Genomic DNA, 24,104 nt, shown 5'->3' on the forward strand with positions numbered 1-24,104 from the left:
ATTCACCAGGCTGTACTTCAGTGTTCACTGCGTAACAGACACACTCAACATGCTTTCGAGAGCTTTTTTCCACTTTGAAAGCAGATAAAAACATTCCTCTCTCAGCTGGGCTGTGAGTAGATGTCAGCATACTGGCACACACACACACGCACACACACGCACACACACATATACACACACATATACACACACATATACACACACACACACACACACACACACACACACACACACACACACACACAGACACAGACACAGACACACACACACACACACACACACACACACACACACACACACACACACACACACACACACACACAGACTCCTTTGAGGTTACAGTGATGTCTTCATGGGGTGATTAAAAGCTGTTGTTTTCAGACAGTGGGATTGGAGGAAGGATATGTCTGAAATTACTAGACTGTACCTTTCAAACTTCAGTAGAATACTGCTATTGATTTTCAACCTGTCTTTCTGCACGTCTTTGTCTGATAACATACCATAGGTCCAGACTGACGATTCCACTCTTTCTTTGATTTGGACACATTCATCAGTAAAGCTACATTATAGTGACTTTCGAGTTACTGAAGGTTTAATGCCGTTATGTGAAACATTATTATTGAGGCTGAAGGCTTGGTCTTTATCTGCGATCATATATTGAGATCATTTTTATTTACATAATGATCACACCCAGTCCTGTGGTTGTTGATGGAGTGTAGAGAATCAATGGGCGGTATCCTGAACGGCTCAGTGTGACTGTGAATAGGGATGGAAGGGTTTTACACTGACTGAGAAACTGCCTGCGTCACAATGCTGGATCAATGAGCCCCAGCATGCTTCAATTACCTTTTGGAAAGTGGGGGGAAACTGTGTTGTGGCGTTCACTTGGCTCTGTACTGCACTGTGAGCAAAGATCCATAATGGCAGTATAGTTGCCTATGGGAAATGCCCAGGGGAGTGCCTTACAGGGTATCCTCAACAGACATGTCAATACCATCTTATATTGGGCTACAACTGTGTGCTTAGTTACTCAATGGTAATAATAGTGATAGAGATGCTGTAGCTTACCATCTGCTGCAACAACCTTGAACATGCCTGGCTGGTCCCTTTACCAACACAGACAGAGAGACAGAGAGAGAGAGAGAGAGAGAACACACACCTTGGCTGTGTTTCAGATGGTATGCTATTATGCCTTATATCATAATCTCCACACTAAAGTTATTAGGACCCTAAAACGTTTAGTCTCCTGTAATCTAACCAATATGATGGGAGGGAGCCATGATCAGGGGAGGTTATTTGAGGGTGAGTCCCAAATGGCATTCCCCATAGAGAGGGGGAGAGGAGGAGGAAGGGGGGGGAGAAAGAGAGAGAGAGAGAGGGTCAGATGTGATCTTTAACTCACACACACACCTGCACATACACACACACACACACACACACACACACACACACACACACACACACACACACACACACACACACACACACACACACACACACACACACACACACACACACACACACACACAGGGAACTTGTGAGAAGCCTGACTGAACGAACCCACTGCCCTCTGTCTCACCATCGGGTCTTGTTTCATAGTTGTTCTCACTTCTAATTGTATTATGTTGTTTTAAAGAACCTCCTCTCTCTGGTACTGTAATGTTGTTTTAAAGAACCTCCTCTCTCTGGTACTGTAATGTTGTTTTAAAGAACCTCCTCTCTCTGGTACTGTAATGTTGTTTTAAAGAACCTCCTCTCTCTGGTACTGTAATGTTGTTTTAAAGAACCTCCTCTCTCTGGTACTGTAATGTTGTTTTAAAGAACCTCCTCTCTCTGGTACTGTAATGTTGTTTTAAAGAACCTCCTCTCTCTGGTACTGTAATGTTGTTTTAAAGAACCTCCTCTCTCTGGTACTGTAATGTTGTTTTAAAGAACCTCCTCTCTCTGGTACTGTAATGTTGTTTTAAAGAACCTCCTCTCTCTGGTACTGTAATGTTGTTTTAAAGAACCTCCTCTCTCTGGTACTGTAATGTTGTTTTAAAGAACCTCCTCTCTCTGGTACTGTAATGTTGTTTTAAAGAACCTACTCTCTCTGGTACTGTAATGTTGTTTTAAAGAACCTCCTCTCTCTGGTACTGTAATGTTGTTTTAAAGAACCTCCTCTCTCTGGTACTGTAATGCTGTTTTAAAGAACCTCCTCTCTCTGGTACTGTAATGTTATTTTATATAGAACCTCCTCTCTCTGGTACTGTAATGTTGTTTTAAAGAACCTCCTCTCTCTGGTACTGTAATGTTGTTTTAAAGATCCTCCTCTCTCTGGTACTGTAATGTTATTTTATATAGAACCTCCTCTCTCTGGTACTGTAATGTTGTTTTAAAGAACCTCCTCTCTCTGGTACTGTAATGTTGTTTTAAAGAACCTCCTCTCTCTGGTACTGTAATGTTGTTTTAAAGAACCTCCTCTCTCTGGTACTGTAATGTTGTTTTAAAGAACCTCCTCTCTCTGGTACTGTAATGTTGTTTTAAAGAACCTCCTCTCTCTGGTACTGTAATGTTGTTTTAAAGAACCTCCTCTCTCTGGTACTGTAATGTTGTTTTAAAGATCCTCCTCTCTCTGGTACTGTAATGCTGTTTTAAAGAACCTCCTCTCTCTGGTACTGTAATGTTGTTTTAAAGATCCTCCTCTCTCTGGTACTGTAATGCTGTTTTAAAGAACCTCCTCTCTCTGGTACTGTAATGTTGTTTTAAAGAACCTCCTCTCTCTGGTACTGTAATGCTGTTTTAAAGAACCTCCTCTCTCTGGTACTGTAATGTTGTTTTAAAGAACCTCCTCTCTCTGGTACTGTAATGTTGTTTTAAAGAACCTCCTCTCTCTGGTACTGTAATGTTGTTTTAAAGAACCTCCCCTCTCTGGTACTGTAATGTTGTTTTAAAGAACCTCCTCTCTCTGGTACTGTAATGTTGTTTTAAAGAACCTCCTCTCTCTGGTACTGTAATGTTGTTTTAAAGAACCTCCTCTCTCTGGTACTGTAATGTTGTTTTAAAGAACCTCCTCTCTCTGGTACTGTAATGTTGTTTTAAAGAACCTCCTCTCTCTGGTACTGTAATGTTGTTTTAAAGAACCTCCTCTCTCTGGTACTGTAATGTTGTTTTAAAGAACCTCCTCTCTCTGGTACTGTAATGTTGTTTTAAAGAACCTCCTCTCTCTGGTACTGTAATGTTGTTTTAAAGAACCTCCTCTCTCTGGTACTGTAATGCTGTTTTAAAGAACCTCCTCTCTCTGGTACTGTAATGTTATTTTATATAGAACCTCCTCTCTCTGGTACTGTAATGTTGTTTTAAAGAACCTCCTCTCTCTGGTACTGTAATGTTGTTTTAAAGATCCTCCTCTCTCTGGTACTGTAATGTTATTTTATATAGAACCTCCTCTCTCTGGTACTGTAATGTTGTTTTAAAGAACCTCCTCTCTCTGGTACTGTAATGTTATTTTATATAGAACCTCCTCTCTCTGGTACTGTAATGTTATTTTATATAGAACCTCCTCTCTCTGGTACTGTAATGCTATTTTAAAGAACCTCCTCTATCTGGTACTGTACTGTTATTTTATATAGAACCTCCTCTATCTGGTACTGTAATGTTGTTTTAAAGAACCTCCTCTATCTGGTACTGTAATGTTATTTTATATAGAACCTCCTCTCTCTGGTACTGTAATGCTGTTTTAAAGAACCTCCTCTCTCTGGTACTGTAATGCTGTTTTAAAGAACCTCCTCTCTCTGGTACTGTAATGCTGTTTTAAAGAACCTCCTCTCTCTGGTACTGTAATGTTGTTTTAAAGAACCTCCTCTCTCTGGTACTGTAATGCTGTTTTAAAGAACCTCCTCTCTCTGGTACTGTAATGTTGTTTTATATAGAACCTCCTCTCTCTGGTACTGTAATGTTGTTTTATATAGAACCTCCTCTCTCTGGTACTGTAATGTTATTTTAAAGAACCTCCTCTCTCTGGTACTGTAATGTTATTTTATATAGAACCTCCTCTCTCTGGTACTGTACTGTTGTTTTAAAGAACCACCTCTCTCTGGTACTGTAATGTTGTTTTAAAGAACCTCCTCTATCTGGTACTGTAATGTTATTTTATATAGAACCTCCTCTCTCTGGTACTGTAATGTTGTTTTAAAGAACCACCTCTCTCTGGTACTGTAATGTTGTTTTAAAGAACCTCCTCTCTCTGGTACTGTAATGTTATTTTATATAGAACCTCCTCTCTCTGGTACTGTAATGTTATTTTATATAGAACCTCCTCTCTCTGGTACTGTAATGTTATTTTATATAGAACCTCCTCTCTCTGGTACTGTAATGTTATTTTATATAGAACCTCCTCTCTCTGGTACTGTACTGTTGTTTTAAAGAACCACCTCTCTCTGGTACTGTAATGTTGTTTTAAAGAACCTCCTCTATCTGGTACTGTAATGTTATTTTATATAGAACCTCCTCTCTCTGGTACTGTAATGTTGTTTTAAAGAACCACCTCTCTCTGGTACTGTAATGTTGTTTTAAAGAACCTCCTCTCTCTGGTACTGTAATGTTATTTTATATAGAACCTCCTCTCTCTGGTACTGTAATGTTATTTTATATAGAACCTCCTCTCTCTAGTACTGTAATGTTATTTTAAAGAACCTCCTCTCTCTGGTACTGTAATGGAATGGTGCTTGGTGTGACTGTAGAGGCTCTTTCACTTTGGAGAAGGAACTGAGACCTGTCTTTGTTGTGGATAGAACAATAAGAGAAGAGGCACACCGGGCTTGAGGCTTTTTACTTTGTGTAACACGATAGAGCTACGTACTAGTTTTCCCCAGTGGTCGTCTCTGTCAGCTGGCCGTAACCTTGCATTCATGTCGATGTCCTATAACATGATAATATATGACGTAAAACACAGTGGCAAGACAGATAGCGCATTAGCTTTGGCTGAATTGTCAGATTGTCGCCCCTAGTCTCTGCAACGTGCTCAACAGGATGAACAGAAGGTAACAGCAGTCAGTCTGTGGAGGCATTTAGCTGGTGTTCCAGATGCAGTGGGAGCTGCCTTCATTATGTCCACCTGTCCCCCCCCCGCCTGCCATAACACACACACACACACACACACACACACACACACACACACACACACACACACAGACCAGGATCAGATATAATTTGTTATCACTGGCTGGAGTATAGTACACTGACTGGTAGACACCTCGTGGGGCTGTCTCACTGGGCACACCGGTTGAATCAATGTTGTTTCAATGAAATGACGTTGAACCAACGTAGAATAGGCGTTGCATTGACATCTGTGCCCAGTGGGGGGGCATGCCTAGTAATCTGACAGCCTGGGACATGCAGAGGAAGAGGCAGAGGGGAGAGGAGGAGGAGGGGAGGGGAAGGAGGGAGAGAGAAGAGGTAGGAGGTGGAGAAGAGGGATAACAGAGAAGGAGGAGGAAGAAGAGAAGGAGAAAAGAAGCAGGAGAATGAAGGGGAGGAAAGAGAGGAGGAGAAGAGGTAGGAGAGGGGAGTAGCAGTGATGTCATCGAGCAGACCCCCCCCCCCAGAGGGTACAGGGACAGGAAGATGACTGGACCTGGTGTGCACGTCCTGCCTGTCGTTCAACACACAGTTAGCGCAGAGAGAGCGGGTCCGAGAGGGTATCAACAATGATTCCCGCTAGGCAGCACTCGGAGGATATGCATCAAGAAAGGAATTCAATAACAGGAAAAGATCACTGATACATCACTGTGGAATAGTGAAACCCACCCTGGCCGCTGTTATGGTTGGCACAATACCACCACTTCTACTATTTATTATTTATGATGTGACGTGATGTGCACTGGTCGATGGTCGTATATCATATGGAAAGAAGTTTCCAGAACAGCGTGTGTGTGTGTGTGTGTGTGTGTAGTGTGTGTGTGTACTTGTGTATGTACATGCATGTTTGCTCTACGTGGGTGTTTGTGTGTGTGTGTGTGTGTGTGTGTATACTTGTGTATGTACATGCATGTTAGCTCTGTGTGTGTGTGTGTGTGTGTGTGTGTGTGTGTGTGTGTGTGTGTGTGTGTGTGTGTGTGTGTGTGTGTGTGTACTTGTGTATGTACATGCATGTTAAAACTCTACGTGGGGAACTTTACAGCAGTCACTACTTATATGCCAGTCTGAAGTCATGTCCTGCTGAGGCAGGAGGCTTGAGTTCTACAGCTAGATGGCTGGGTTATTAAAACGGCTGCTGCTGTGGGGTTTTGACTAGGGAAGACACACTTTGGAAATGACAGGCACTGGCAGAGGGTTTAGTAAAACACTGGCAGAGGGTTTAGTAAACACTGGCAGAGGGTTTAGTAAAACACTGGCAGCGGGTTTAGTAAAACACTGGCAGCGGGTTTAGTAAAACACTGGCAGTGGGTTTAGTAAAACACTGGCAGAGGGTTTAGTAAAACACTGGCAGCGGGTTTAGTAAAACACTGGCAGAGGGTTTAGTAAAACACTGGCAGTGGGTTTAGTAAAACACTGGCAGTGGGTTTAGTAAAACACTGGCAGTGGGTTTAGTAAAACACTGGAAGAGGGTTTAGTAAAACACTGGAAGAGGGTTTAGTAAAACACTGGCAGCGGGTTTAGTAAAACACTGGAAGAGGGTTTAGTAAAACACTGGAAGAGGGTTTAGTAAAACACTGGCAGTGGGTTTAGTAAAACACTGGCAGAGGGTTTAGTAAAACACTGGCAGTGGGTTTAGTAAAACACTGGCAGAGAGTTTAGTAAAACACTGGAAGAGGGTTTAGTAAAACACTGGCAGAGGGTTTAGTAAAACACTGGCAGAGGGTTTAGTAAAACACTGGCAGTGGGTTTAGTGAAACACTGGCAGAGGGTTTAGTAAAACACTGGCAGTGGGTTTAGTAAAACACTGGCAGAGGGTTTAGTAAAACACTGGCAGAGGGTTTAGTAAAACACTGGCAGAGGGTTTAGTAAAACACTGGCAGTGGGTTTAGTAAAACACTGGCAGAGGGTTTAGTAAAACACTGGCAGTGGGTTTAGTAAAACACTGGCAGAGGGTTTAGTAAAACACTGGCAGAGGGTTTAGTAAAACACTGGCAGTGGGTTTAGTAAAACACTGGCAGAGGGTTTAGTAAAACACTGGAATAGGGTTTAGTAAAACACTGGCAGAGGGTTTAGTAAACGGCACTTCTCCCCCTCTCCCCCACTAGTCACTCCTCTCTTCTCCTCCCCACTAGTCACTCCTCTCTTCCCCCCCACTAGTCACTCCTCTCTTCTCCTCCCCACTAGTCACTCCTCTCTTCCCCCCCCCACTAGTCACTCCTCTCTTCCCCCCACTAGTTACTCCTCTCTTCCCCCCACTAGTCACTCCACTCTTCCCCCCCACTAGTCACACCTCTCTTCTCCCCCCCACTAGTCACTCCTCTCTTCTCCCCCCCACTAGTCACTCCTCACCCTCCCACTAGTCACTCCTCTCTTCTCCCCCCCACTAGTCACCCCTCTCTCCCCCCCACTAGTCACTCCTCTGTTTCCCCCCACTAGTCACTCCTCACACCCCCACTAGTCACTCCTCTCTTCCCCCACTAGTCACTCCTCTCTTCTCCCCCCCACTAGTCACTCTTCTCTTCCCCCACTAGTCACTCCTCTCTTCTCCCCCCCACTAGTCACTCCTCTCTTCTCCCCCCCACTAGTCACTCCTCTCTCTTCTCCCCCACTAGTCACTCCTCTCTTCCCCCCCACTAGTCACTCCTCTCGTCTCCCCCTCCACTAGTCACTCCTGTCTTCTCCCCCCACTAGTCACTCCTCTCTTCCCCCACTAGTCACTCCTCTCTTCTCCCCCACACTAGTCACTCCTCTCTTCCCCCACTAGTCACTTCTCTCTTCCCCCCCACTAGTCACTCCCCTCCTCCCCACTAGTCACTCCTCTCTTCCCCCACTAGTCACTCCTCTCTTCCCCCCACTAGTCACTCCTCTCTTCTCCCTCCCACTAGTCACTCCTCTCTTCTCCCTCCCACTAGTCACTCCTCTCTTCTCCCTCCCACTAGTCACTTCTCTCTTCCCCCCACTAGTCACTCCTCTCTTCTCCCTCCCACTAGTCACTCCTCTCTTCCCCTCCACTAGTCACTCCTCTCTTCCCCACCACTAGTCACTCCTCTCTTCCCCCCCACTAGTCACTCCTCTCTTCTCCCTCCCACTAGTCACTCCTCTCTTCCCCACCACTAGTCACTCCTCTCTTCTCCCTCCCACTAGTCACTTCTCTCTTCCCCCCCACTAGTCACTCCTCTCTTCTCCCCCCCACTAGTCACTCCTCTCTTCTCCCCCCCCACTAGTCACTCCTCTCTTCCCCCCCACTAGTCACTCCTCTCTTCTCCCTCCCACTAGTCACTCCTCTCTTCTCCCTCCCACTAGTCACTCCTCTCTTCCCCCCATTAGTCACTCCTCTCTTCCCCCCCACTAGTCACTCCTCTCTTCCCCCCCACTAGTCACTCCTCTCTTCCCTCCCACTAGTCACTCCTCTCTTCTCCCTCCCACTAGTCACTCCTCTCTTCTCCCTCCCACTAGTCACTCCTCTCTTACCCCCCCACTAGTCAGTCCTCTCTTACCCCCACTAGTCACTCCTCTCTTCTCCCTCCCACTAGTCACTCCTCTCTTCTCCCCCCCACTAGTCACTCCTCTCTTCTCCCTCCCACTAGTCACTCCTCTCTTCTCCCTCCCACTAGTCACTCCTCTCTTCCCCACCACTAGTCACTCCTCTCTTACCCCCCACTAGTCAGTCCTCTCTTCCCCCCCACTAGTCACTCCTCTCTTCCCCCCATTAGTCACTCCTCTCTTCCCCCCCACTAGTCACTCCTCTCTTCCCCCCCACTAGTCACTCCCTTCCCCCCCCACTAGTCACTCCTCTCCCCCCCACTAGTCACTCCTCTCTTTACTCCCCCACTAGTCACTCCTCTCTTCCCCCCCCACTAGTCACTCCTCTCTTTCCCCCCCACTAGTCACTCCTCTCTTCCCCCCCCACTAGTCATTCCTCTCTTCCCCCCCACTAGTCACTCCTCTCTTCTCCCCCCCACTAGTCACTCCTCTCTTCTCCCCCCACTAGTCACTTCTCTCTTCCCCCACTAGTCACTCCTCTCTTCCCCCCCACTAGTCACTCCTCTCTTCTCCCCCCCACTAGTCACTCCTGTCTTCTCCCCCCCACTAGTCACTCCTCTCTTCTCCCCCCCACTAGTCACTCCTCTTCTCCCCCCCACTAGTCACTCCTCTCTTCTCCCCCCCACTAGTCACTCCTGTCTTCTCCCCCCCACTAGTCACTTCTCTCTTCCCCCCACTAGTCACTCCTCTCTTCCCCCCCATTAGTCACTCCTCTCTTCTCCCTCCCACTAGTCACTTCTCTCTTCCTCCCACTAGTCACTCCTCTCTTCTCCCCCCCACTAGTCACTTCTCTCTTCCCCCCACTAGTCACTCCTCTCTTCTCCCTCCCACTAGTCACTCCTCTCTTCTCCCTCCCACTAGTCACTCCTCTCTTACCCCCCACTAGTCACTCCTCTCTTCCCCCCACTAGTCACTCCTCTCTTCCCCCCCACTAGTCACTCCTCTCTTCCCCACCACTAGTCACTCCTCTCTTCTCCCTCCCACTAGTCACTCCTCTCTTCTCCCCCCACTAGTCACTCCTCTCTTCTCCCTCCCACTAGTCACTCCTCTCCCCCCACTAGTCACTCCTCTCTTCCCCCCCACTAGTCACTCCTCTCTTCCCCCCCACTAGTCACTCCTCTCTTCCCCCCCACTAGTCACTCCTCTCTTCTCCCTCCCACTAGTCACTCCTCTCTTCTCCCTCCCACTAGTCACTCCTCTCTTCTCCCTCCCACTAGTCACTCCTGTCTTCCCTCCCACTAGTCACTCCTCTCTTCCCTCCCACTAGTCACTCCTCTCTTCTCCCTCCCACTAGTCACTCCTCTCTTCCCCTCCACTAGTCACTCCTCTCTTCCCTCCCACTAGTCACTCCTCTCTTCTCCCTCCCACTAGTCACTCCTCTCTTACCCCCCCACTAGTCAGTCCTCTCTTACCCCCACTAGTCACTCCTCTCTTCTCCCTCCCACTAGTCACTCCTCTCTTCTCCCCCCCCACTAGTCACTCCTCTCTTCCCCCCCACTAGTCACTCCTCTCTTCCCCCCCACTAGTCACTCCTCTCTTCTCCCCCCACTAGTCACTCCTCTCTTCTCCCCCCCACTAGTCACTCCTCTCTTCTCCCTCCCACTAGTCACTCCTCTCTTCTCCCTCCCACTAGTCACTCCTCTCTTCTCCCTCCCACTAGTCACTCCTCTCTTACCCCCCACTAGTCACTCCTCTCTTCCCCCCACTAGTCACTCCTCTCTTCCCCCCCACTAGTCACTCCTCTCTTCCCCCCACTAGTCACTCCTCTCTTCCCCCACTAGTCACTCCTCTCTTCCCCCCCACTAGTCACTCCTCTCTTCCCCCCACTAGTCACTCCTCTCTTCCCCCCCCACTAGTCACTCCTCTCTTCCCCTCTCCCCCCACTAGTCACTCCTCTCTTCCCCCCCACTAGTCACTCCTCTCTTCTCCCCCACTAGTCACTCCTCTCTTCCCTCCCACTAGTCACTCCTCTCTTCTCCCTCCCACTAGTCACTCCTCTCTTCTCCCTCCCACTAGTCACTCCTGTCTTCCCTCCCACTAGTCACTCCTCTCTTCCCTCCCACTAGTCACTCCTCTCTTCTCCCTCCCACTAGTCACTTCTCTCTTCCCCCTCCACTAGTCACTCCTCTCTTCCCTCCCACTAGTCACTCCTCTCTTCTCCCTCCCACTAGTCACTCCTCTCTTAACCCCCACTAGTCAGTCCTCTCTTCCCCCCACTAGTCACTCCTCTCTTCTCCCTCCCACTAGTCACTCCTCTCTTCTCCCCCCACTAGTCACTCCTCTCTTCCCCCCACTAGTCACTCCTCTCTTCCCCCCCCACTAGTCACTCCTCTCTTCTCCCCCCCACTAGTCACTCCTCTCTTCTCCCCCCACTAGTCACTCCTCTCTTCTCCCTCCCACTAGTCACTCCTCTCTTCTCCCTCCCACTAGTCACTCCTCTCTTCTCCCTCCCACTAGTCACTCCTCTCTTACCCCCCACTAGTCAGTCCTCTCTTACCCCCCACTAGTCACTCCTCTCTTACCCCCATTAGTCACTCCTCTCTTCCCCCCACTAGTCACTCCTCTCTTCCCCCCACTAGTCACTCCCTTCCCCCCCACTAGTCACTCCTCTCCCCCCCACTAGTCACTCCTCTCTTTACTCCCCACTAGTCACTCCTCTCTTCCCCCCCACTAGTCACTCCTCTCTTTCCCCCCCCACTAGTCACTCCTCTCTTCCCCCCACTAGTCATTCCTCTCTTCCCCCCCACTAGTCACTCCTCTCTTCTCCCCCCACTAGTCACTCCTGTCTTCTCCCCCCACTAGTCACTTCTCTCTTCCCCCCCACTAGTCACTCCTCTCTTCCCCCCACTAGTCACTCCTCTCTTCTCCCCCCACTAGTCACTCCTGTCTTCTCCCCCCCACTAGTCACTTCTCTCTTCCCCCCACTAGTCACTCCTCTCTTCCCCCCCACTAGTCACTCCTCTCTTCTCCCCCCCACTAGTCACTCCTCTCCTCCCCCCACTAGTTACTCCTCTCTTCTCCCCCCCACTAGTCACTCCTCTCTTCTCCCTCCCACTAGTCACTCCTCTCTTCCCCACCACTAGTCACTCCTCTCTTCCCCACCACTAGTCACTCCTCTCTTCCCCCCCACTAGTCACTCCTCTCTTCTCCCTCCCACTAGTCACTCCTCTCTTCTCCCTCCCACTAGTCACTCCTCTCTTCTCCCTCCCACTAGTCACTCCTCTCTTCCCCACCACTAGTCACTCCTCACCCTCCCACTAGTCACCCCTCTCTTCTCCCCCCCACTAGTCATTCCTCTCTTCCCCCCCACTAGTCACTCCTCTCTTCCCCCCACTAGTCACTCCTCTCTTCTCCCCCCCACTAGTCACTCCTGTCTTCTCCCCCCCACTAGTCACTTCTCTCTTCCCCCACTAGTCACTCCTCTCTTCTCCCTCCCACTAGTCACTCCTCTCTTCTCCCTCCCACTAGTCACTCCTCTCTTCCCCCCACTAGTCACTCCTCTCTTCCCCACCACTAGTCACTCCTCTCTTCTCCCCCCACTAGTCACTCCTCTCTTCCCCCCACTAGTCACTCCTCTCTTCCCCACCACTAGTCACTCCTCTCTTCCCCCCCACTAGTCACTCCTCTCTTCTCCCTCCCACTAGTCACTCCTCTCTTCTCCCTCCCACTAGTCACTCCTCTCCCCCCCACTAGTCACTCCTCTCTTCCCCCCCACTAGTCACTCCTCTCTTCCCCACCACTAGTCACTTCTCTCTCCCCCACTAGTCACTCCTCTCTCCCCCACTAGTCACTTCTCTCCCCCCACTAGTCACTCCTCTCCCCCCACTAGTCACTCCTCACCCCCCCACTCGTCACTCCTCTCCCCCCCCACTAGTCACTCCTCTCCCCCCACTAGTCACTTCTCTCCCCCACTAGTCACTCCTCTCCCCCCACTAGTCACTCCTCTCCCCCCCACTAGTCACTCCTCTCCCCCCCACTAGTCACTCCTCTCCCCCACTAGTCACTCCTCTCCCCCCCACTAGTCACTTCTCTCCCCCCCACTAGTCACTCCTCTCCCCCACACTAGTCACTCCTCTCCCCCCCACTAGTCACTCCTCTCCTCCCCCCCACTAGTCACTCCTCTTTTCTTCCCCTCACTAGTCACTCCTCTCCCCCCACACTAGTCACTCCTCTCCCCCCCACTAGTCACTCCTCTCCTCCCCCCACTAGTCACTCCTCTTTTCTTCCCCTCACTAGTCACTCCTCTCCCTCCACTAGTCACTCCTCTCCCCCCACTAGTCACTTCTCTCCCCCCCACTAGTCACTCCTCTCCCCCCCACACTAGTCACTCCTCTCCCCCCACTAGTCACTCCTCTCCTCCCCCCCACTAGTCACTCTTCTTTTCCTCCCCCCCAAGTCACTCCTCTCCTCCCCCCACTAGTCACTCCTCTTTTCTTCCCCTCACTCCACAAGAAGTCTATAAATGGAACAGATAGACATTTAGAAACTCTAAACATGGGTCTTGGTTTGGATGATGACAAATTACAAGTAACATCAGACTTAAAAAGTGCTTGAGATGAGTCCTTATTCCACGTCATCTGTTGTCTAGATCAAGCTGCATGTCTCGATCCCAAATGAATTACAAATGTAGACACCGTCTAATTGAATCATTTAACTATCAGCTGCAGTAAGCAAACTCTGGGCAGTGCAGACATCTTTGCGTCTCTTTGTGACTTGGCATGGTATGCCCAAGAACCTAGGACCAGTCATTCAGTCAGTTTGGCCTGTTTCAGGATGCGATGTGGACAATGACAGTCTGTACTATGAGCATCATGGAAATCACTGTGTTTGGTAGTAAAGCTCAAATCATTGGCTTTGGCTGACACTTCATCCTGGAAAATATCACCACCACCACAAGTCGGGTCAGCCAGCTCCAACCAATCAAGGGCTGAGCTGGGCATGGCTGAGCTGAGCTGGGCTGGGCATGGCTGGGCATGGCTGAGCTGGGCTGGGCATGGCTGGGCATGGCTGAGCTGGGCTGGGCATGGCTGAGCTGGGCTGGGCATGGCTGGGCTGGGCATGGCTGAGCTGGGCTGGGCATGGCTGGGCATGGCTACTTTACAGACAATCAAATCTGTTCTAATAATACATTTCTATCAAGGTTCTGTAATGTTTAGTAACGTTCCATCCTGAACAGGTATGGTAGCCTAGAGGTTTAGAGTGTTAGGCAAGGAACCAAGCGGTCGCTGGTTCTTATCCCCGAGTCGACTAGGTGAACAATCTGTCTGTGCCCTTAAGCAAGGCTCTTAACCCTAATTGCTCCTGTAAGTCTCTTTGGATAAGAGCGTCTGCTAAATGACTGAAATGGAAGTCAGGTCACTTTTCCAACTGTCACCCTACTCACACTGTCACAGCCACGACGTTAACAACAGTAGAACTGCCCATCAGATGCTAATCGCCCTGTTTTTGTTGTTGTTTTTCCTCCCTGGCTGGTGGGGTCGCAGGCTGTTTAGCTCCCGCGCTGCCTCATGTCTGGGAAGGCTACATGTCATTAGCTCAGCTAACCCTGCCGCCACCTCTCCTATAGCGCTGAGCTGGGAATGACTGCTGTGGAAGTAGCTGGCTGTGACTGTCTAGGTGCTCTGCTGAAGTCTGACAAATAAAGGCACTAAGTGACTGAGGTTTTTCCTTTGTAGTGTGTGTGCCAATACAACAAGCATTGCAAACCTGCAGTATTGACTCCATTTATATGATTGTACTACAATCACCTAGTAAACAGTAAACTTGTGTTGTATTACATATTTCAGACGCTGGTTGTGTTTCTTTCTTAGAGTTAAGTGCCTTGCTCGATGGCACATCGACAGATTTTTCACCTAGTCAGCTCGGGGATTCGAATCAGCCACCTTTCTGTTATTGGCCCAACGGTCTTAACCGCTAGGTTACCTATGAGTGTTGAATCTGTTAGCTGAAGGCCCATACTGATCACAAGCCCTGTGATAAATCCCTCAGCCTGGAGGCTCTGCCAGGTATTCCACTGTGTCTCTCAGACACTGGAACATGGCCAAGCACTGGAAGTCAGGACACCACACACACACACACACACACACACACACACACACACACACACACACACACACACACACACACACGGCATATTTCCCTGTTATGACAACCTTGTGTTTGAGTACCAGCCTGTCTGTCTGTCTGTCTGTCTGGCTGGCTGGCTGGCTGGCTGGCTGGCTGGCTTTCCATGTATCTATGTGTCTTGTTGGACAGATAGACTGCGTAGAACCGTCTATCTGTCTAGAACCATCTGTCTGTCTAGAACCATCTGTCTGTCTAGAACAGTGTGACCCTAATGACAGCTGGAAGCTGGAGAGGACAGTACCAGGACAGAGTCATATTCTACAGGGAGGACTGGACAACCTTCCTCATCAGAACAGACTCCATACAGGGAGGACTGGACAACCTTCCTCATCAGAACAGACTCCATACAGGGAGGACTGGACAACCTTCCTCATCAGAACAGACTCCATACAGGGAGGACTGGACAACCTTCCTCATCAGAACAGACTCCATACAGGGAGGACTGTACAACCTTCCTCATCAGAACAGACTCCATACAGGGAGGACTGGACAAACTTCCTCATCAGAACAGACTTCATACAGGGAGGACTGGACAATCTTCCTCATCAGAACAGACTTCATACAGGGAGGACTGGACAACCTTCCTCATCAGAACAGACTTCATACAGGGAGGACTGGACAACCTTCCTCATCAGAACAGACTCCATACAGGGAGGACTGGACAACCTTCCTCATCAGAACAGACTTCATACAGGGAGGACTGGACAACCTTCCTCATCAGAACAGACTCCATACAGGGAGGACTGTACAACCTTCCTCATCAGAACAGACTCCATACAGGGAGGACTGGACAAACTTCCTCATCAGAACAGACTTCATACAGGGAGGACTGGACAACCTTCCTCATCAGAACAGACTCCATACAGGGAGGACTGTACAACCTTCCTCATCAGAACAGACTCCATACAGGGAGGACTGGACAACCTTCCTCATCAGAACAGACTCCATACAGGGAGGACTGCACAACCTTCCTCATCAGAACAGACTTCATACAGGGAGGACTGGACAACCTTCCTCATCAGAACAGACTCCATACAGGGAGGACTGCACAACCTTCCTCATCAGAACAGACTCCATACAGGGAGGACTGGACAACCTTCCTCATCAGAACAGACTCCATACAGGGAGGACTGGACAAACTTCCTCATCAGAACAGACTTCATACAGGGAGGACTGGACAACCTTCCTCATCAGAACAGACTTCATACAGGGAGGACTGGACAACCTTCCTCATCAGAACAGACTCCATACAGGGAGGACTGGACAACCTTCCTCATCAGAACAGACTCCATACAGGGAGGACTGGACAACCTTCCTCATCAGAACAGACTCCATACAGGGAGGACTGGACAACCTTCCTCATCAGAACAGACTTCATACAGGGAGGACTGGACAACCTTCCTCATCAGAACAGACTTCATACAGGGAGGACTGGACAACCTTCCTCATCAGAACAGACTCCATACAGGGAGGACTGGACAACCTTCCTTATCAGAACAGACTTCATACAGGGAGGACTGGACAACCTTCCTCATCAGAACAGACTTCATACTGGGAGGACTGGACAACCTTCCTCATCAGAACAGACTTCATACAGGGAGGACTGGACAACCTTCCTCATCAGAACAGACTTCATACAGGGAGGACTGCACAACCTTCCTCATCAGAACAGACTTCATACAGGGAGGACTGGACAACCTTCCTCATCAGAACAGACTTCATACAGGGAGGACTGGACAACCTTCCTCATCAGAACAGACTTCATACAGGGAGGACTGGACAACCTTCCTCATCAGAACAGACTTCATACAGGGAGGACTGGACAACCTTCCTCATCAGAACAGACTTCATACAGGGAGGACTGGACAACCTTCCTCATCAGAACAGACTCCATACAGGGAGGACTGGACAACCTTCCTCATCAGAACAGACTCCATACAGGGAGGACTGGACAAACTTCCTCATCAGAACAGACTTCATACAGGGAGGACTGCACAACCTTCCTCATCAGAACAGACTTCATACAGGGAGGACTGGACAACCTTCCTCATCAGAACAGACTCCATACAGGGAGGACTGCACAACCTTCCTCATCAGAACAGACTTCATACTGGGAGGACTGCACAACCTTCCTCATCAGAACAGACTCCATACAGGGAGGACTGCACAACCTTCCTCATCAGAACAGACTCCATACAGGGAGGACTGGACAACCTTCCTCATCAGAACAGACTTCATACAGGGAGGACTGGACAACCTTCCTCATCAGAACAGACTTCATACAGGGAGGACTGGACAATCTTCCTCATCAGAACAGACTTCATACAGGGAGGACTGGACAACCTTCCTCATCAGAACAGACTTCATACAGGGAGGACTGGACAACCTTCCTCATCAGAACAGACTCCATACAGGGAGGGCTGGACAACCTTCCTCATCAGAACAGACTCCATACAGGGAGGGCTGGACAACCTTCCTTTTCTAACAGGGACGATATTAGATTTGCTCCTGATTAACTGAGAACAGGTTAGCTGCATGGACAACATATAGCTATGCTACAGTAGTCCTATGGGAACTGGTCTGGTGGGGGGGGCACACGGGGAGTTTTGCTAAGTCAGGATGGAGACCTGAGCCTCCAGCGACGCTCCTCAGCTCTGAGCCTCCAGCGACGCTCCTCAGCCCTGAGCCTCCAGCGACGCTCCTCAGCCCTGAGCCTCCAGCGGCGCTCTGCGACCCAGAGCCTTCAGCGGCGCTCTGCGACCCAGAGCCTTCAGCGGCGGTCTGCAACCCAGAGCCTTCAGCGGCGGTCTGCAGCCCAGAGTCTTCAGCGGCGGCTTTTAGCCCAGAGTCTTCAGTGGCGGTTGGTGGTACGAAGCCTCCCGCGATAATCCATGGTCTGGTTCCTCCGGACATACAGAAGCGGACGGTGGGGGTACTACGCCCGGAACCAGAGCCACCGCCATAGACATTATTCACCCACCTTTTGTGTTTTTTTTTCGGGGGTTGGGGGTGTTGTTTTTATTATTTTTTTGGTCTGCATTCGGAGTCTGCACCTTTGGGGGGGCACTGTCACGTCCTGACCATAGTAAGTTGTTCTTTTCTATGGTAGAGTGGTCAGGGCGTGACAGGGGGTGTTGATCTGTTTTTGTATGTCTATGTTCAGGTTCTAGTTGTTGTATTTCTATGTGGGTTGTTGTTTGGCATGACCTCCAATTAGAGGCAGCTGGTTGTCGTTGTCTCTAATTGGACGCCATACTTAACCTGTTAAGGACAGACGTTCCGCTAGCAGAACACCGTTCCGCGTGCGGAACCCCTAGCCAACAGCCAATGGCATCGCACGGCGCGAAATACAAAACCAACTAAAATACCACAATTCAATTTTCTCAAACAATCAACTATTTTACACCATTTTAAAGATAAGATTCTCGTTAATCTAACCACATTGTCCGATTTCAAAAAGGCTTTACAGCGAAAGCAAAACATTAGGTTATGTTAGGAGAGTTCATAGACACAAATAATCACACAGCCATTTTCCAAGCAAGCATATATGTCACATAAACCCAAACCACAGCTAAATGCAGCACTAACCTTTGACGATCTTCATCAGATGACACTGCTAGGACATTATGTTATACAATACATGCATGTTTTGTTCAATCAAGTTCATATTTATATCAAAAACCAGCTTTTTACATTAGCATGTGATGTTCAGAACTAGCATACCCACCGAAAACTTCCGGTGAATTTACTAAATTACTCATGATAAACGTTCACAAAAAACATAACAATTATTTTAAGAATTATAGATACAGAACTCCTTTATGCAATCGCTATGTCCGATTTTAAAATAGCTTTTCGGCGAAAGCACATTTTGCAATATTCTGAGTAGATAGCTCGGCCATCACAGGCTAGCTAATTTGACACCCACCGAGTTTGGTGCTCACTAAACTCAGAATTACTATTAGAAAAATTGGATTACCTTTGCTGTTCTTCGTCAGAATGCACTCCCAGGACTTCTACTTCAACAACAAATGTTGTTTTGGTTCCAAATAATCCATAGTTATATTGAAATAGCTCCGTTTTGTTCAGGTCACTATCCGAAGGGTCAACGCGCGAGCGCATTTCGTGACACAAAAATTCAACATATTCCATTACCGTACTTAGAAGCATGTCAAACGCTGTTTAAAATCAATTTTTATGCTATTTTTCTCGTAAAATAGCGATAATATTCCAACCGGGAGACGTTGTATTCATTCAAAGGCTGAAAGAAAAAAATGGAGTAGTCTCGTGGACGCGCATCTCCAGTGTCACTGTTCCCAGGCTGACCACTCACAAATTCTCCTGCTGTTCTTCGCCCAGAGACTGCAGACACCCCATTACACTTTCTGGCGCCTTCTGAGAGCCAATGGAAGCCTTAGAAAATGTCACGTTACTGCACAGATGCTGTATTTTCGATAGAGATGCTACAGAAGGACAACAAATTGTCAGACAGGGCACTTCCTGTATGGAATCTTCTCAGGTTTTGGCCTGCCATATGAATTCTGTTATACTCACAGACACCATTCAAACAGTTTTAGAAACTTTAGAGTGTTTTCTATCCAAATCCACTAATTATATGCATATTCTCATTTCTGGGCAGGAGTAGTAACCAGATTAAATCGGGTATGTTTTTTATCCGGCCGTGAAAATACTGCCTCATATCCCAAACAGGTTAAGTTGATGTTTGTCTCACCTGTCCTTGTGGGTGATTGTCTTTTGAGTAGTGTGTTGTCCTCTCTGCGTCACGGTTTGTTTTGTATTTTCAAGTATTTCAGTGTATTGCATTCAGTTTCACTTTTAATAAATATGTGGAACTACGAACACGCTGCATTTTGGTCCGCTCCTTCAAACAGCCGTGACATAAACTGTATTCCAAGTCTGTTCTTATAGCTATAGTGGCTTATACAGTTAGGTAACTTTCACTTTTATATCCATGGTGTAGAAACCCAAAGTCACAGAGTCCAAAGAAATCTATTTTTAGATCAAATCCAGAGTGTCCACTGGTGTCGTCTTTAAATGGTAAAGTTCAGAGTTCAAAAGTCAGGAAGTTTTTCTGTCCCGTCCTCTATTACCAGAAGTGGTCTTGGTTCAAAGAGTCAGTCCAAAAGCCTGGGAGAATGAGATAAACTGGCTTTATTTAACCAGGAAGTCACGTTGAGCCCCCCCGAAAAACAGAAGAAATGTGCAGATCAGTCTGCTAATCAGTCTGCAGAATACTGTACGATCCTAATGACGACACGATGACACAGAACTCCACCAGAGATCAGCATGACGTCTCTCACACTCTGAAATATCACTTTAATTATTCAATTTACCAGGCTTACACTTTCAACAGTAGCATAATCAGATTAGTTGATTGGATGCGGGTCGTCAGGATGAAAATAGCTTTTGCTGGCAATATTGAATTAAACCATTTTCTGTTCATAAGGTGATAGTTTATGTAAAAAAAAACAGAGCACTAATCTTAGATGCTCTGCAAAAATGTAGTTGTTGTATCTTACCACACCCATGTTTCATCAGGGTTGTGTGTGTGCATAGCCGCAGGAAGTAGGGGTGCTGAGAGTGCTGCAGCACTGCCGGAAAAATCTGAATCATTTTTTGGGGTGAAAAAAAGTAGTGCACTGGGCCTTTAATAGTTCTGTTTTAGCAGACTGATACAGCCGTGTGTGTGTGTGTGTGTGTGTGTGTGTGTGTGTGTTGATTGGAGGGTATTCTAGGAATGTGTGTGTGTGTGTTGATTGGAGGGTATTCCAGGAATGTGTGTGTGTGTGTTGATTGGAGGGTATTCCAGGAATGTGTGTGTGTGTTCATGGGCATAGTGAGAGAGCTAGTTTCCATGTAGAACTCGTAGTATTGAGTGTAGTAATGCCACCTGAAACTACTGTATACGCATGGTGTGTGTGTGTGTGTGTGTGTGTGTGTGTGTGTGTGTGTGTGTGTGTGTGTGTGTGTGTGTGTGTGTGTGTGTGTGTGTGTGTGTGTGTGTGTGTGTGTGTGTGTGTGTGTGTGTGTTATGTGTGTCTTAGGTATGTGTGTGTTATGTGTGTGTGTGGAAAAAGTGAGGGTAATAGCCAGACTAACCCTGCTGGTGGGGCCTCTCTTGGGGGGGCTAACAGCCTGGATTCTATGTCAACGTGTGTGTGTGTGTGTGTGTGTGTGTGTGGCACGTGTTCTGCAGCTAGATTTTCCTTTTACAATGGCTGGGGCTTTAACCCTAACCCAATGGCTGTAGTTTTAACCCTAACCCAATGGCTATAGCTTTAACCCTAACCCAATGGCTGTAGTTTTAACCCTAACCCAATGGCTATAGCTTTAACCCTAACCCAATGGCTGTAGTTTTAACCCTAACCCAATGGCTATAGCTTTAACCCTAACCCAATGGCTGTAGTTTTAACCCTAACCCAATGGCTGTAGCTTTAACCCTAACCCAATGGCTGTAGCTTTAACCCTAACCCTGTGGTTTTGGACAGACGCTTGCGAGTGAGTCAATGCACACACACACACACACACACACACACACACACACACACACACACACACACACACACACACACACGCAAACACACACACACACACGCAAACACACACACACACACACACGCAAACACACGCACACACACAAACACACACACACACGCAAACTTATGCAAACACACGCAACACACACACACAAAGTTTTGAGATCAACTTAATTAAATTTTGGAAAGTAGTTACACCTAATGGAAACAGGTTGTTTTTACATGAGATGATTATAACAGATTTACTTAACTGGGTTATTAACTGGGTTATTCAAACAGTGTTGAATTGAATCAGATACCTCCAATACATTATGTCATTACGTTTGTCCAACTCAATCTGTTTACGGAAATCATAATTCAATTGCTTTTGTTTCCATCAGCCTAATGCTTTAGGCCGGTTTCTGTAGGTATGCTGTCTGGGAATTTAGGAATAAAGAATCAGAAAAAATACATATTTCTGGAGCAAAATTAAGGTTGTATTTTGAAAGGAAATTCATTTCACAGGCATACAGACGCTTTCATGGATTGAAAATGCATAAAATGGTGCAACAACGAAAGGCTTCTAGCAACAGGGGGAGTGAACAAGTGCAGCCTTCTGGGAGTTAAGGGTGGAGAAACCCAACTCTCTTAATTATGAGAATCCTGAACATATGCTTTGATAAACGCATGATACAAAAGCAGAGCAGCATTTAACACATGAAAACATGTCCAAAACGGTCCCAAAGTCCGCATTTCGCAATCGCTCTCACACACACACACACATTCACACACATGCTGTCAGGCGGCTCAAGGAAGCAGGAGGGGTGAAGTCAAGCGCAGGAGACACAAGTCTGTGAACACACGTTTAATAGGTATCCACTCTTGTCCAAAAACTAGGTATGCCAGGGCGACAGTACAAAAAGCCCAAAATACCAGCCCGCACACAATGTAGGGACGCAGCCCACAATAAACTCTGCAAAATCCACAAAAAGAGGGAAACACCTGTTCCCCAGACGAATCGTCCTGACGTAAAATAATCACACACATCAAACAAACCAACATAGCAAGACTAAATACCCCCCACCCCCCCCCACTAATGAACTAATACAAAACAGGTGCGTGCCTAACCTAGACCTAACCAACCTAGACCTAACCAACAGAAAATGAAACAGAGGATCGGTGGCAGCTAGTAGGCCGGCGACGACGACCGCCGAGGAGGGGTGCCACCTTCCGTCGATGTCGTGACACATGCACTCTGTGTTCAAATCCCAAATCTACCCCTAAACCCTACGCCCTATGCACTTGTGAAGATCTGAGATGATTTGACAGGTATAATCAATCTGGTAATAGCTTAACCTTGCCTCCTTAGGTGGAAGTTACACCACATCGCTTATACCAATCACATCCTCAACAGCATTTGGGTTAGGGTTAAAACTACAGCCATTGGATTAGGGTTAAAACTACAGCCATTGGGTTAGGGTTAAAGCTACAGCCATTGGGTTAGGGTTAAAGCTACAGCCATTGGGTTAGGGTTAAAGCTACCGCCATTGGGTTAGGGTTAAAGCTACAGCCATTGGGTTAGGGTTAAAAGCTACAGCCATTGGGTTAGGGTTAAAGCTACCGCCATTGGGTTAGGGTTAAAGCTACCGCCATTGGGTTAGGGTTAAAGCTACCGCCATTGGGTTAGGGTTAAAGCCCCAGCCATTGGGTTAGGGTTAAAACTACAGCCATTGGGTTAGGGTTAAAGCTATAGCCATTGTAAAAGGAAAATCTAGCTGCAGAACACGTGACACACACACACACACACACACACACACACACACACACACGTTGACATAGAATCCAGGCTGTTAGCCCCCCCAAGAGAGGCCCCACCAGCAGGGTTAGTCTGGCTATTACCCTCACTTTTTCCACACACACACATAACACACACACACCTAACACATACATACACACAAACACACAAAATCATTCAACTTTTCAAATCCTGAAACAAAAGTGTTACAAGCAAGCCAATACCAAGCACCACTTACCACCATGTGTGTGTGTGTGTGTGTGTGTGTGTGTGTGTGTGTGTGTGTGTGTGTGTGTGTGTGTGTGTGTGTGTGTGTGTGTGTGTGTGACTGCATTATTGTAATGTAAATGTCACACTGATCTCTTATAAGCAGGCGTTTAGGTGCACCATCCGGAATAACTGAACAAATATGAAAAGGAAAGGGTGAAGATGGTCCACATGTCAAAAGGAAGGAACTGCTTTTAACATAACACAATGAATAAACCCCAAAATGCCACTGGACAGATATTGAAAGACAGGCGGTCTACATTAGAATGAAATAAAATAGAATAGTTGTTCTTATCCTTCACTAAAGAGCTGTGAAGTCTGCGATGTTCAGAAATGCTTCTAAATAAATGTTGATATTGGGAGACATTACTCCCCCGTATTTTAACAGATGACAATTTAATTGAATTCGCTTACCGTGGGTGTTTCCAAAAAGATGGTGGATAATCTCATTCAAAGATTGACTCTCTGGTGAGCAGCCACATGTAAAGACGTGTTTTTTCGGTGCTCCTGGGAGAACAATTTACTATTAATACTTGACCTGCACCTTTCCTACCGTGTTCATTTTGTAACATTTAATTCGAAATCAAACCCAATTCACTAATTTGACAATTTTTTCAGACATTTTTGGCCTTTTCATTGTAAAATGACGAAACAACAACGGCCACAGGTCACAAAAGAGCAGGCCTCTACTAAAGCCTCAGGTTCACCGGACACGGACT

Source organism: Salmo salar, chromosome ssa14, assembly GCF_905237065.1.
Source record: "Salmo salar chromosome ssa14, Ssal_v3.1, whole genome shotgun sequence".
Classification (NCBI taxonomy): Eukaryota; Metazoa; Chordata; class Actinopteri; order Salmoniformes; family Salmonidae; genus Salmo; species Salmo salar.